This window comes from Gymnoscopelus microlampas (assembly GCF_963454915.1).
Source record: "Gymnoscopelus microlampas genome assembly, chromosome: 13".
Classification (NCBI taxonomy): domain Eukaryota; kingdom Metazoa; phylum Chordata; class Actinopteri; order Myctophiformes; family Myctophidae; genus Gymnoscopelus; species Gymnoscopelus microlampas.
The window spans coordinates 51,134,168-51,149,167 of record NC_139950.1 but is presented as its reverse complement, the minus strand read 5'-3'; the positions used below and the strand labels follow the sequence as shown (position 1 = coordinate 51,149,167).

Sequence of the window (15,000 nt, the reverse complement as noted above, 5' to 3'; positions counted from 1 at the left end):
GCTTGTAGATCTGCTATTTTCACTACTTCCTAAATGTTTTTGAATTTTTTTAATGGAAATTATTTTATTTATGAAATACTTCTGAAAAGTTTTTTTTAAATTTATATACATATATATATATATACACACACACACACACACACACACACACACACACACACACACACACACACACACACACACACACACACATACTGTACACACACACATACATACACACAGTTGCCTATATATATATTTTTTGCAAGACACAAAAAAGGAGATATTTACACATGACCCATAAAAATCCGGTCCGCGACCCAAACACGGGTCCCGACCCACTGTTTGTGAACCCCGTGCTCTAGGTAGTCACTCTGCACATCCAGCAGAGTGAGAGAGAACAAGTCAACCAGCTCAGACAGTGATTTAAATGCATACCCACAGGAGGTGCAGAACAAGTGCTTATATCATCACATCTATATGAGATCAGATCTCAAAACCCACGGTGAGGGACATCCATATCGACATGCAGGGGGGGCTAATGATGGAAAACTATTACATTTAATGCATCCACCATGAGATCTGCTGTGACAGTGGTTGCAGGCGGTTTGGCTGTGTGTACTGTGTGTGTGTGTGTGTGTGTGTGTGTGTGTGTGTGTGTGTGTGTGTGTGTGTGTGTGTGTGTGTGTGTGTGTGTGTGTGTGTGTGTGTGTGTGTATTAGTACACTTGTGAGGGCCAAATGTTTCCACAAGTATAGCAGAATTTCAGAAATAGACATTGTGAGGATGTTTTTATGGTTAAAACAATATTTGGGGAGTTAGACAGTTATAGGGTTAGACATTTAGAGGTTAGGTTTAGGGGGGTAAGCGTTGTGACGCGTTGTGAGCTTGTAGATCAATACATTGGCTTCAATGTATTGATCAATACAAATGACAAATGTTTAAAAATGGCAAAAATAAATACAAAGATTTTTTCTTAAAATGACGTCCTTGACGTGTTGATGTCCTCACAACTATAGAAATACAAATGTGCGCATGTGTGTGTCTTATGTGTGGGGGCATGTAGGATGAAATGGTGGTGGCATGTGTTTAGACTATCTGTATGCATCTGCATAAACGTGTGTTTGTGTGTGTGTGTGTGTGTGTGTGTGTGTGTGTGTGTGTGTGTGTGTGTGTGTGTGTGTGTGTGTGTGTGTGTGTGTGTGTGTGTGTGTGTGTGTGTGTGTGTGTGTGTGTGTGTGTGTGTGCGCGTGACCATACAGTACGCACATGCATGCTTTAGGGTTTGCAGCAAATGTAATGGAAATGAAGTGTGTCAGGGAAGGGAATATTTGCGAGACAGAAAGAGCCCGAGGCTGTTTGGGATTTTTCTGGTTTCTTTTTTGGAGTTATGGGTGTTCAGCTGAAATGTCTGCAGCTATCAAAAATAGAACTTGACTTGTATGGGGGATGCGCACACACACACACACACACACACACACACACACACACACACACACACACACACACACACACACACACACACACACACACACACACACACACACACACACACACACACACACACACACACACACACACACACACACACACACCAAACTTCTGCAAAAGGAAAAATAAAAAGTCAACTGTCTCTCAGAGTGAGGGGTGGCAGAAGATGAGGACAGAGAGAGAGTGAAAAAAAACAGAAAAGCAAGTAAATAGAACAAAGAGCAGAAGCACTATAGCGCTCCTGTAGAGCTCACAGCTCACACCATATCAAGGCACAGTGTTTCTCCTGTAGAGCTACACCATATCAAGGCACAGTGTTTGCCGCAGCTGGTCCAGGTTTAAATCAGACCCGAGGCTCTTTTGCTACAGTACATGTCATCTCCTCTCCCTTCACATGACTTTCCCTGTCGCTCTAGTCACTGTCACACTATCACAATAGAACAGAAAATGCAGGGGAAAACATATCTAGGGAAAATAAAGAACAAACAAAGGAGACATTTCAAAAAATCCTATTGTTTCAATGTACAGATTATTATTTTTGATAGTATATTATTTTAGACTGATGCTAGTTTCTTGGTTTACCTGTGATGCAGTGGGTTTCAACCCTTTTCATATCAATATTAAATGGTGGTCCGGTGGGACAAGCTTTGGGTCTGAGAGTCTAATTTAGACTCTCAGACCCAAAGCTTAGAATATTTCATATTGGATAAGATTTTGTCCACAATTCCATCCATGCTGTATTGATCTTGTTACCATAGGAGAGATAACAGGCCAATGTTGATCAAAATAACAAGTCCTCTACATTCTCTAATTGTGTAGACTTCTTGTAAATAAAGTAATGCAGATGTTTAACAATAATTTAACTCTTGAGAGCGTAAAATGAAACCAAATGGACCCGTAAGGGTCCATTTGGTTTCATTTTACGCTCTCAAGAGTTAAAGATCTATAAGGGTTCATTTGGTTACCAACTCTTCCATCATTTAGGGGACCACCTGGAACCTCCTCAAGGACCACTGGTGGTCCCCGGACCAGTGGTTGAGAACCACTGCTATAGTTTACTGAGGCACTACACTGTCTCTCTGCATTTTATGTACAATATGTGTTTACCTTGCTTTTCGTCACACTGGATCAGACTGTCTGCTAAATGTCTAAATTGTAAATCACATAGAAATCAAGGGGTTTTATGTGTCTCATGATGCTCATACATGTGCTGTATGTGCATGTTTGTCTCATGATGCTCATACATACTCATGTATGTGCATGTTTGTCTCATGATGCTCATACATACTCATGTATGTGCATGTTTGTCTCACGCTGCTCATACATACTCATGTATGTGCATGTTTGTCTCATGATGCTCATACATACTCATGTATGTGCAGTGAAATGTAGGCGTGGCAGAGAGTCAAGGAGAGGCGGTGATAAAAATAGGAGAAAGGCTACAGTGTGTGAAAGAGACATGCAAGACGAATCGTTAGGGAGGAGGAGGAGGAGGAGGAGGAGGAGAAGGAGTGTGAGCGATTCAAGAGAGACGAAGACAGACAGAGGAACAGTTCGAAAGACAGAGAGAGAGAGAGAGAGACAGAGAGAGAGAGAGAGAGAGAGAGAGAGAGACGTTAAGAAAGATCGGACTAAGAGACATATCGAGGAGAGACGGAGACACCGGAAAAAGGTGTGAGGCAAAGAGAAATACCAGTGGTGGAAAAAGTACTCAAATTTTTTACTCAAGTAAAAGTATCAATACTGCAATGCAGAAGTACTCTGTTACAAGTAAAAGTCTGGAATAAAAACATATTTGAGTAAAAGTACATGTAAGTATTAGCATCAAAATGTACTGAAAGTACCAAAAGTAGAAAGTACTCATTATGCAGAATGTCCCATTTCACTAATAAAAAATAGCAGATATACAAGCTCACAGTGCGTCGCATTGTGAGCTTGTAGATCTGCTATTTTCAAAAGGCCAAAATGTATTTAGGGCTGTATAGGGCTATGTTTTGTAATAACAATCAAAATCTACAAAGTAACTAAGGTTTTCGAATAATCATAGTGGAGTAAAAGTTCTACATTTTTCTCTGAGATGCAGTGGAGTAGAAGTAAAAGTATTGGAAATTGGAAATACTCAAGTAAAGTACAAATACCTCAAAATTGTACTCAAGTACAGTACTTTCCACCACTGAGAAATACTACACATGATGTCGTGTGCCCGAAAATAGCCGACCGTACTGTATGACAAAGTATAAATCAGGCTGAACCGAAAGTAAGAGACAGAGAGAAGTTTTTGGAGCGAGCGGTCAGAGAGCTGACAGGTTCTTTACTGCTTAGAATGGAGGAGACGGACTGACAGGCAGCCGTCTGGGGCGAGGTGAGGGCCCTTAGCGAGGTGAGGGCCCTTAGCGAGGTGAGGGCCCGGTTAGATTGAATGAGAAGTACCGGCGGGGGATTTAGGAGTTGGAATGACAGGTCATGGGATAGATAGAAAAGGGCCACCTCTTCAGACGGGCTTAGTGGAAGCGCTCTGAAGTGGAAGAGATGTGTCTGGTATTAAGGCAAACGTGCAGAATTTACGGAGGATATTCCGGGGGGGGGCAACGGATTTGACTTTGGCTTGTTCACCGCAATGTCATCAGGGGTAGAGGAGATATGTGGATTATTTTTTTCCACATATCTTTTTTTCCCTCCTCTGAACATGGGCCAATTGTGTTCGTGCAGACGCTCAACAAAGCCAGATGCACCAATAATGTAAAACATATATTAACTGAGACCGTGTTATGTATTATTATAGGTTAAGCTACTCAGCAGAACATAAAGTCGTTAAAATCAGTCTTTACCACCTGCCAACATTAAAGTGATGAACACAATGATGCATTAACACAATCATTTGATAGAAAAATGGGACATTCTAAATAATGGCTAATTTAGCTTGAAGCCCATACTTGTGTAGTTTTAGTCTCTCTCCCCGTCTCTCCAGCTCTTTAATGAACAACAAATACATTTTCAGGTGGGTTAACAATTTCAGCCAATCAGGAGAGTGCATCCATCATTTATCAGTGTTGGAGACATTTCATTTGATTTAATAATTTGGACTAAATGTCACCCTGACTGGTCACCTTGGAAAATAGCACCATAGTTCTCTATAATCAGGCTGCAGGTGTGTGTGTGGCACAATGCCAGAGTAGAGAAACAGATTATCAGCACAGACATGTACTTTGTATTGAATCATTTTGAGTTTATTGGAACCTGGATCCTGCACTTGTTTGTTTTGAAACTCTTTTAATTTAAAGTCTGGAGCCTGTTCTTGTTTCGTTTGATTTGCCCCCTTTTTTTTATTTGACACTTTTACACAAGTCTTGCCATAAAACAACCAGATTGAATTCGCCATCAAGAATCAACACCATCAAACAGTAACAAGACAGCCTGAGTCAAGTGTGAGCGCGTTGAAAACATATTCCAGCGTAGAGAGGCATATTGGCCCCACAATCAGCTTACATTTTATACTGTCCCAGTTCCAATTTGGTCTGATCTGCTTATTTCTTTGTGTCATCACCAGTGTTGCAATGCTGAATTGGAAAGTGGTTGCACTGTGTTTTAATGACGGGACGCGTGGCTTAACACCTACTCTACAGGTCACACAATGGACAATTGATATGCATCTATAGGCTCATTCCTATGTTAATCCACCTGGTGTGAGTCAGGAGCCTTTGTAAACTTTGTTAAGGTGTGAATTTAAAGTTGTTTTAAATCTATGCGCGTGCTCCTGGTCTAGGATAGGGGGTCCGCCAAATCTTTGTGAGAGAGGCTTTTTTTTTTTTTTTTTTACATTAACCACTTGAACCCTAGCATCCCTATTCTGAGGAGAACTTTAGCCGAAAATAGCAGATCTAGAAGCTTCAAAACGCCTCGCGCTGCGAGGTGTTGTGAGCTTGTAGATCTGCTATTTTTGGCAAAGAGGTATAGAGGTGTAGAGGGAAAAAAGTTGAATCTGAAACACAATTTTATACAATATCTCTCTCTCAGCTAGGGGGTCCTTGGGCTGAAAACGTTGAAGACCCCTGGTATAGGAGACTCGATGATGGTTTCATGTCATCAGGGGAAGAGGGGTTATGGCATTTTATAAGACTTTACCAGTGTATATAGTGTCCGCTTTGGGGACATGTTGGCAACATGTTATTTACAGTGACATTTACCAGGACATGGGGATTATGAATTGAGGCCAGGTGGAAAGCCGTGCCGTTTCAGTGTGGGCCAAAATGACACAGAGGGGGGGGGGGGGGGTATGGGGGGAGTTGCTGATGAAGAGTAAGAGCTGCAAGCTCTACCGCGCGCTGCCGTTATCGACCCTCAGAGAAACGGGAACATGGTCGAAAGTTCCACCTCATCAAACACGCTCTGTTCTTTCCTGCCTTCACATGAAACTACACTGTGTGTGTGTGTGTGTGTGTGTGTGTGTGTGTGTGTGTGTGTGTGTGTGTGTGTGTGTGTGTGTGTGTGTGTGTGTGTGTGTGTGTGTGTGTGTGTGTGTGTGTGTGTGTGTGTGTGTGTGTGTGTGTGCGTGCGTGCGTGCGTGCGTGCGTGCGTGCGTGTCTCCAGGGCCGGCCTTATAGCCTTTATTAGCCCTAGGCAAGAGCTTTAGATGGTTCCTCCCCCATGTGTGGGGGGTGTGTCTCTGAGGTCTCTGGGTTCGTACCATTAAACCCTCTATACTTCATTAACCCCCAGGGCTCTATACTAGGCCCTCTCCTTTTTTCCCCTCTACACCCAATATCTTTGCCAAAAAAAAAAGCAGATCTACAAGCCCACAATGCGACACAGAGCGACACTTTGTGGGGCTTGTAGATTGGATATTTTCTCTGAATGTTTGCCTTAGAATAGGGACGCTACGGTTCAAAGTAACTCACCAACCTGATTCCTCCAATGCGATCATCTTCCCACTGAGCATTGTTGGGGCTATTAGACGTCTAAAATACGTCTAAGGGCTAGGCTAAAACCGGGTTATAACTGGTCTAAAAGTGAAGTTTTTTTCAACGTCTATTCTTAGCTTAGACGTTGATTAGCTGTTTTTTAAGCGTCTATATATAGACCGTCTATATCATAGCCGTTGAAATGACGTCTATAATATAAACGGTCTAAATATAGACGCTTAAAAAAACAGCTAATCGACGTTGAAAAAACTTTCACTTTTAGACCAATTATAACCCATTTTTAGACGGAGGTCTAATAGACGACTATGGCTCACTGGGTTACCACGTCTACACACAAGCCCACCAACAGAAGAATAAACCACAAATGCTTTACGACAACTGTCTGCTATTACTTAGACAACTAGCCAACAGCACTCTCAGATAGCATAACTTAACCCATTTAGACCGGGAAAGAATCTGGGTCATTTTTAGATTTATTTGGGCTATTCAAAAATAGCAGATCTACAAGCTCATAGCGCTGCACCGAGTGCCGCGCTACGAGCTTGTAGATCTGCTATTTATTTTTCTTATCGTGAAAGTTTGTGCAAATCTTTTTTGAATATAATTTTTTGAAGCGAAAATGTTTTACTCAAATCTTTGCTTCTGGGGGATTCTACAAATGTTTTCTAAATCCTACAGTGTTTTTTGAATGTGTCTATATCAGTGGATCTCAAACTTTTCCATGTCAAGGACCCCCAAAATTATATGTATTTGGCCACGGACCCCCATCTTAAAATATTTTGTAATAGGGACCCTCCCAGAAGCAAAGATTTGAGTCAAAATGTTTTCCTTTAAAAAATGCATATTCAAAGATTTGCACAAAATGTTCACGTTTTTTCAAAAATCGAGCTATATGAGCTTCTAGATCTGCTATTTTTGAATAGCCAACGAAATCTAAAAATGCCACAGGTGCATCCCCGGATTGAATGGGTTAAATAACAAAAGCAATTAAAAATAATAAGGTCCAACGCGTAGCATGTTCTGGACTCTTCTTGTGCGTTTTGAGTAATTGGTGGCAATTCTGCGCTGGTTTAGTTTAGAGTGTTTCTGTGAGAACAGCTTGCAGCTAAAAGCAGTACAGTCAGTACTTCTCTGAATACATAAGCCAGCTTCTCCACATTTGTTTAGCCTTATTAGTTTCTATAAAAGTTGAGATATTGGCAAATTCTCCCATTCTCTCTTTTTTTTTGGGAAATATGAATTGTGATTACATCCTATACTACAAACGGTGGCAAAACGGTGTCGGCTTCGGCAGGGCTGCCAAACCCAACAGAGTTCTTAGAGGACACAATTATTTTATACTCGCTCCGAGTTCTGAACGCCAGACTGATAATAAGCTGATAATAAAGTAGTATCGTATCATATCGTATCTCGTATAGACTCCACCCCACTCAGTAGTCTGTCAAGCAACCAGTCCGCTTATTATGAGCGACTTAAGGGCTTGTTTTTCTGTAAAGTTGCTTGTCAATATTGGGAGTTGCGGATTGCGTTTTTTTCTCGGGCTTGTTTCTGAAGTGTAGTTGCTTATTTGGGCTTGCTTCCTAATGTTGTTTAAACCAGTGGTTCTCAAACATTTTCATCTGAACATATTTTGTGCCAGGGAGCCCCGTAGCACATTTGTGTTAAAATATTTAAAAAATCTTCCAAATATTTCACATTTTATTTCAAGATTTTTTATAAAAATAGCCGATTGTGAGCTTGCAGATCTGCTATTTTCAAATAACCGATATAGGTTTAAAATGCTCGTGTGGCCTGTAGTCGCTTCTTTTGGGCTTTGTTTTCATATACTGGCAACACTGTTTACCACCAGGATCTAGATCTATCTATCTGTCTATTTATCGTCTCAAATGTTTTCAAAAACATTCTCCAGTGTACAGTACTGTACTGTACTGTACTGTTTAGCGCCTAGGCAACAATGTAGATTTGATTTGATTAGACATTATACAGGAAATACACATCATTTTACATCATGTTCATCGAAGAAACGTCAAGAATACAAACACAAGAAAGTGGTGTGACTTATTTCCATTGTGGTCCTTCATGGTCTGAGACAAACAACATGACAACAGAATACATACAGACAGACAATACAGCAATACATAATACAATCAAGAGCTACTCTACCGCATAAATACATATAATCGCATTACTAATATAAGTGACCCTACTTTTCTAAAAGCCATGCTTTGACCCTTATCTTACAAAGGAGAAAGGCTGCTGATGCTCTTTATAGTCAGTTTACTGCTCCTCTAAATCTAAATGAGCGTTTTCCCAGGTCAGTGGTGAACTGAACGTGGGCTGTGGTCAGGTCTGCTATGCTGGCTCTGGTTAGGTGGGAATTAGCCATGGTTCACATGACGCTTGTATACAAGCTTCATGGTGCCATGTCCCCCTGGTTTATAGCAGTGTTTGATTTTTGTTACATTGCCAACTCTCACATGTACATAAACGTTCAGATTTCAAACATAAAGTGCTTACCACCGAGCCACGGATGTTACCTCGCGATGCGGACCACATTAAGTACCCGTATCTCCCGTATTGTTCAATAAAAAGCATTTTAATCCCATCGCCGGCCATTTTCTCCAAATTTTCTCCGATACTTTCAACCATGCGACCCTAATGGTTGGGAGGTGTATTGCACTCTGATACATTACACAAAAAAAAAAAGAAAAAAAAAAGAAAATGGCCGGCGATGGGATTAAAATGCTTTTTATTGAACAATAGGGGAGATACGGGTACTTAATGTGGTCCGCATCGCGAGGTAACATCCGTGGCTCTGTGGTAAGCACTTTATATTTGAAATCTGAACGTTTATGTACATGTGAGAGTTGGCAATGTCAACAAATAGAACACCACGAAAACCCAGGGGGAACTGGCACCATGACTGTCAAGGAATGACAGTCATGTTTCAGGGCTAGGTGGGAATGGGCTTCGCTACGCTCCTGAAAAAGCTTAGAGAGGTACACACTCTGTGTGTTGATGTAGATGTTATAACACCAGGTTCAGCTGTAGTTGAACTGACCCGGCTGCCAGAGGGAGCCAACACAACCACTGACAGCTGCAGACAGCCCCGACTTCAAGCCTGACCAAAACCTATTCTGAGAAACCTGTAACTTCTCTTTCAGGGCTTTGGTTTTAGGCCACCGTACCATGAGCCATATAGCATATAACGCTGCCAGTAGCCTGACAGCGCGTTGGCGGCGGGGTCGAGTCCCGATCCCGACGGCCTTTGCTGCGTGTCACCCCCCATCTCTCTCCCCATTTCCTGTCAGCCTAGTACTGTCCAATCAATAATTTAAAAAAAGCATAAAAAAGCATAAAAAGCAAAAAAAAACACATATAAATATACAGTAGCTGACAATCCATGTTCCAGAATTTCCACTTGTCTTTTGGTCTGTATAGTTGTGACTGTTCTAGTGCACCTGGAGGGTTAAAACACGACTCCAAATATGTATTCTTGCCATTTTTATGCTTTATTCCAGAAAGGTCAGTGTAGAAAGACAGGAAAACAAGGAGCAGACAGAGATGGGGTTTTGGATTGGAAAGCAGGTCGCTGCGCCCCCACAAACAGCATATGGTCTGAACTGAGCCGAGCTACCAGGCACCCAGGGTGGGCAGGGTGGGGGGGGGGCATATTAATAATGTTTTCTGTTCTGGCAAAACATATATTTGCCAGCCCAGCGCCCCCACAACATCTTGCTACCCTAGGTGATCGTCTAGAAAGAAGAAGGTTTATTTGTCACTATATACAGGACAGGACAGGTAAGAGGCAAAATGCAGGTTTGTGCGGTCCTCAAAAATAGTGTGCCACAACCCCATACTATGACAGTAATAATAAAAATAAAATACTGTCTATACCCAGGGCTCTGTTTGTCCCTGTGAGAAACCTGCTACAGGCAACATCTATCTCACACAGTGGTGGAAATTAACCAAGTACATACAGCTCAGAGTATATGTAGGCTATCCTCAGTATGTACTCAAATACTGTACTTAAGTAAAGTACAAATACCTCAAAACTGTACTTGAGTATTTCCAATACTTTCACTCAACATCTCAGAGGCAAATATTGTACTTTTACTCCACGACAATTATTCGAAAACTTTAGTTACTAGTTACTCTGTAGATTTAGATTATTATTAGTAATAATAATCAATTGTAATCATTTATTACAAAACATAAATCAACCACTCCAGCCCTACTGTATATACATTTCGGCCATTTGAAAATAGCAGATCTACAAGCTCACAATGCGTTGCGATGCGACGCATTGTGAGCTTGTAGATCTGCTATTTTCAAAAGATTTTTATACATTTGAAAACTTGAAAGGGTCCATTCTGCATAATGAGTACTTTCACTTTTGGTACTTTAAGTCATTGGTTCTCAAAGTGGGGTCCGGGGACCCCCACGGGTACTTGGGGGGGTTCCAGGGGGTCCCCAGCTAAATGATAGACAGGAACTAAATGGACCCTTGTGGGTCTGTAACTCTGAGTGTACAAATGGAACCAAATGGACCCTAACGGGTCCATTTGGTTCCATTTGTACACTCTCAGAGTTAAGATAACATTGATTCTACAATATGAATTGGGGTCCCAGAGATAGAAATGCCATTAAATGAGAGTGGAGAGTCTGTAGCTCTAATGCATGTCAAACTGGGGGTCCTTGAAATTAAAATGGTTGAGAATCACTGCTAGAGCCGTAAAAATCTTCTCTTATTATGGGGGTCCCTGGCATATCATTTGAAATGGGGGTCCGCGGGCTAATAAGTGTCAATTTGGGGGTCCTTGACATGAAAAAGTTTGAGAACCACTGCTTTAAGTACATCTTGATGCCAATACTTTTTTAGTATATTTTGAATTCCGGACTTTTGTTTGTAACAGAGTATTTCTACATTGCAGTATTGATTTACTGACGTAAAACATTTGAGTACTTTTTCCACCACTTATCACACACACGCACACGCACACACACACACACACACACACACACACACACACACACACACACACACACACACACACACACACACACACGAAGAAGAAATCCCAGAATGTTTGCTCTTCACGTTGTGTGATGTACAGTTGAGTGTAATCAGAGGACATGATACATACAAAGCCAGTAAGCCTCTGTCAGCGTGTGTCTGTAGAGCTCTGTGTGAAGTACTGACACTCTGCTGACACATCAAAGCCCACAGACTGCTTACTGACAACACTAACACAAAGACCACTACCTCTGAGGCAGCGCAACTTTACAGATATAAAGTATCTGGAAATAAGTAGTGTGTGTGTGTGTGTGTCTGTGTCTGTGTCTGTGTGTGTGTGTGTGTGTGTGTGTGTGTGTGTGTGTGTGTGTGTGTGAGTGATTTTCCTCCTGCAAGAGTTGTCTAATTTGTGGATTATTAGACTGCTTATTAAGTAGCCGTGCATGCGTGTGTGTGTGTGTGTGTGTGTGTGTGTGTGTGTGTGTGTGTGTGTGTGTGTGTGTGTGTGTGTGTGTGTGTGTGTGTGTGTGTATGCGGGCGCGTGAGTGAGTGAGAGAGAGAGAGAGCGTACGTCAGCTAAGATTATTTTGTTCACGTCTTTGGGGTGTTGAGGGGCTCGTCAAGGATTTGCCAAACTAATGTGAGACCCTCCGCTCCATCTGTGTGTGTGTGCGTGCGCGCGCGCGTGTCTGAGTGTGCACGGGCTTGTGTAAGGAGCTTTGCAGCAGAGATGAGAGCATGGCTGACAGAGGCAGTGGATTAGTGCTCACCAAAGAAACTGACATTTTCAAAAAGCCCTCATGTGTGTGCGTGCGTGCGTGCGTGCGTGCGTGCGTGCGTGCGTGCGTGCGTGCGTGCGTGCGTGCGTGCGTGCGTGCGTGCGTGCGTGTTGCAGTGGCATAAGGAATGTGTTCATCTATTCCCTCAACAGTTGGATGTGGGTATTGCCTGGCCCTGTTCCTCTGCTCACAGAGTATAACACAGTGAGATGCAGGTCAACTGAAACACACATTTAAGTATGAAAATTAAGTCATCTGTATAATTTGCAGACCTTGAAAAGGTCATTCATGCTTTTAATTTATCACTATGAGACTACTGTACCGTCTCTGCACTCAGGGCTCGCATTTAAAAAAGACGCTATGAAACGCTGTGTCTCGTCTGCTATTGCCGCAGAATTCGGCAGCTACACTGTTAAAACAAATCAAAGAAACGTGACCACACTACTGTACACCCATCCTAGCTTCTCTTCACTGGTTGCCTCTGAGAGTTTTAAAATTAATTTAAAGGTTTTACAGATTACTTTTAATGACTTACAAGGTCAGGCTGCTACAGTATAATGTAGTTAGATTTTATGTACGCTGGACCCAGATGAGCCTGAATTCAACCGTAGATCCTCAGGTATTGGCTGGTTGTTCCTAGAACTGGCCTCATTAAAACTCACCTCATTACCTGTGGGGTGATCAGACTTTTGCCTGAGGATCTAAGAGACTTGTAAAGTCAGTCATCTTTGAAATCACTTCGGAGAACTTACTTTTTACCTTCTTTCCAGTCCAACCGTATTTAATTTTATTTTTTACCTTTTTCTCCCAATGTAGTCGTTTTGCCAATTCTCCCACCAAAAGTAGAAAGAACCCTTTATGCAGAATGTCCCGTTTCACAAGGTTTCAAATGTATACAAATCTTTTGAAAATAGCAGATCTAAATGGTAAATGGTGCATTTATATAGTGCTTTTATCCAAAGAGCTGTATATATATTGTGCATTACATTCACCCATTCACTCACACATTCACAGACTGATGGTGGAGGAAACCATGCAAGGCACCAACCTGCTCATCGGGAGCAATTAGGGGTTCAGCGTAAAAGTACAATAGTTGGGATGTAGTGGAGTAGAAGTAGAAATCCCGCAAAATTGTACGTAAGTACAGTACCTGAGTAAATGTACTTAGTTACTTTACACCACTGGTGGGGGGTGTAGACAACTATGTTTTCCTCCATGTCATGAATTCACCAACTGCTTCTTTTCACCTAATCTCTCAAGAACAGATTCAGAGCTACGCTACTGAATCTGTCGAGAGCCCCGTTCAGAACGTGCGCGCGTTAGCTTACAAGTGGGCGTGCCTTCAGATCAGGAAGCAGGCCGCGCTTTACCCAATCAAATGTAGTGGGCGGGAGAAAGGCAAATGGCTATACTGCAATGGCTATATTGCAACATTAGAATACACCTCCTCAAAATATGAGGTTGCCAGACTCTAGTATACTTCTGAGTGGAGCCTCTGATCGTATATTTAAGCTGTTCAAGTTTTAGATGTGACATAAAATCCGCCACCCAGTGTTTGTGGGATGGCGGAGCCGCTTTTTTCCAACTGAACAATATCAGTCGTCTAGCAAGTAAAGAGGAGAAGGCTATAGCTTCAGCTTGGTGAGTCACTATCAGTGTTCCCTGTGGGAGAACACCAAACAATGCAGTCACTGGATTGGGGTCTATAGTTGCCCTACACATATATGAAAAGGTACTAAATACCTCCATCCAGAATGTAGTCAGTCTAGGGCACGACCAAAACATGTGTTAAGTGTAGCTGGGTCCTGATTACACCTAACACAAGCTGGATCTAAATTGGAATAGAAAGTAGCCAGTCTACTTGGAGATAGATGCAACCTGTGTAAAACCTTGAATTGTATCAACCCATGTGTTATACAAATTGAAGATGAATGTACCAGTGAAACTGCCGACTGCCAGATTGAGGCGGGCAGATCAATCCCTAGCTCTTCCTTCCAAGCCCTTGCTACATGATTCAGTGACGGGGAAGCTACCCTCTGGATGCTGTCATATACCCTAGAAACTATGCCCCTGCCTCCCGGGTCCCAGCTCAAGAACTCATCCACCCAGGTAGCTTGTGGAGTTGCCAGGGAAAAGTGTCTTATGATAAAACTACTTACTTGTAGATATTTAAAGAAGTTCGATTGTGGAATATTAAAATCCTTCTTCAACTGCTCAAAAGAAATGAAGGTAGTGGGGCACAAAACATCAGCATATGGATATTAGCTGCCCAGTAGTAATATAAATAATTGGGTAACGCTAGGCCGCCCTCCTCCTTCTGCCTTTCCAAAAACTCTCTCCTATACAGGGAACTTTGTTGTTCCAGATAAACGTAGACGTGTATTTATTCAGTTCCTTAAAAAAAGACTGGGATTGCTTGAAAAATAAATAAAAATCTAGGCATAATAGTCATTTTCACAGAATGTATTCTACCAGCTAGCGACAATGGAAGTGAAGCCCACCTCTCAAACAAACCGAAACTAATTTAACAATAGCGTCCTCAGAGCAGACAAAACCACGTAAAGATATTCACATTTTAACTTGCTCTTTCATCATAGAAACAAGTGGGCTTATAACCAAAACCATCCATGTTCTCTGGGAGAAGTGGTGTTAGTGTTCCGTGTAGAAATATTGTTAGTGGGAATGAAAACAAAAGCGCACCACCGGAAGTGGAGCATTGAGGGCAAACCAAAAACCCCGGTTTCCTTGCACACGGGTGCTCCATTAACTCATACACTGCCACTGACGTAATAAACGTAATTATTCCCGTTTACCA

General features: G+C 42.0%; 1 protein-coding gene across 1 annotated transcript in view; it reads left to right on the top strand.

Moving 5' to 3' along the window:
• The window catches only part of LOC311058328 (zinc finger matrin-type protein 4), an 89,966-nt gene that overhangs the window by 61,772 nt on the left and 13,194 nt on the right, over nucleotides 1–15,000 (top strand). The window lies entirely within an intron of this gene.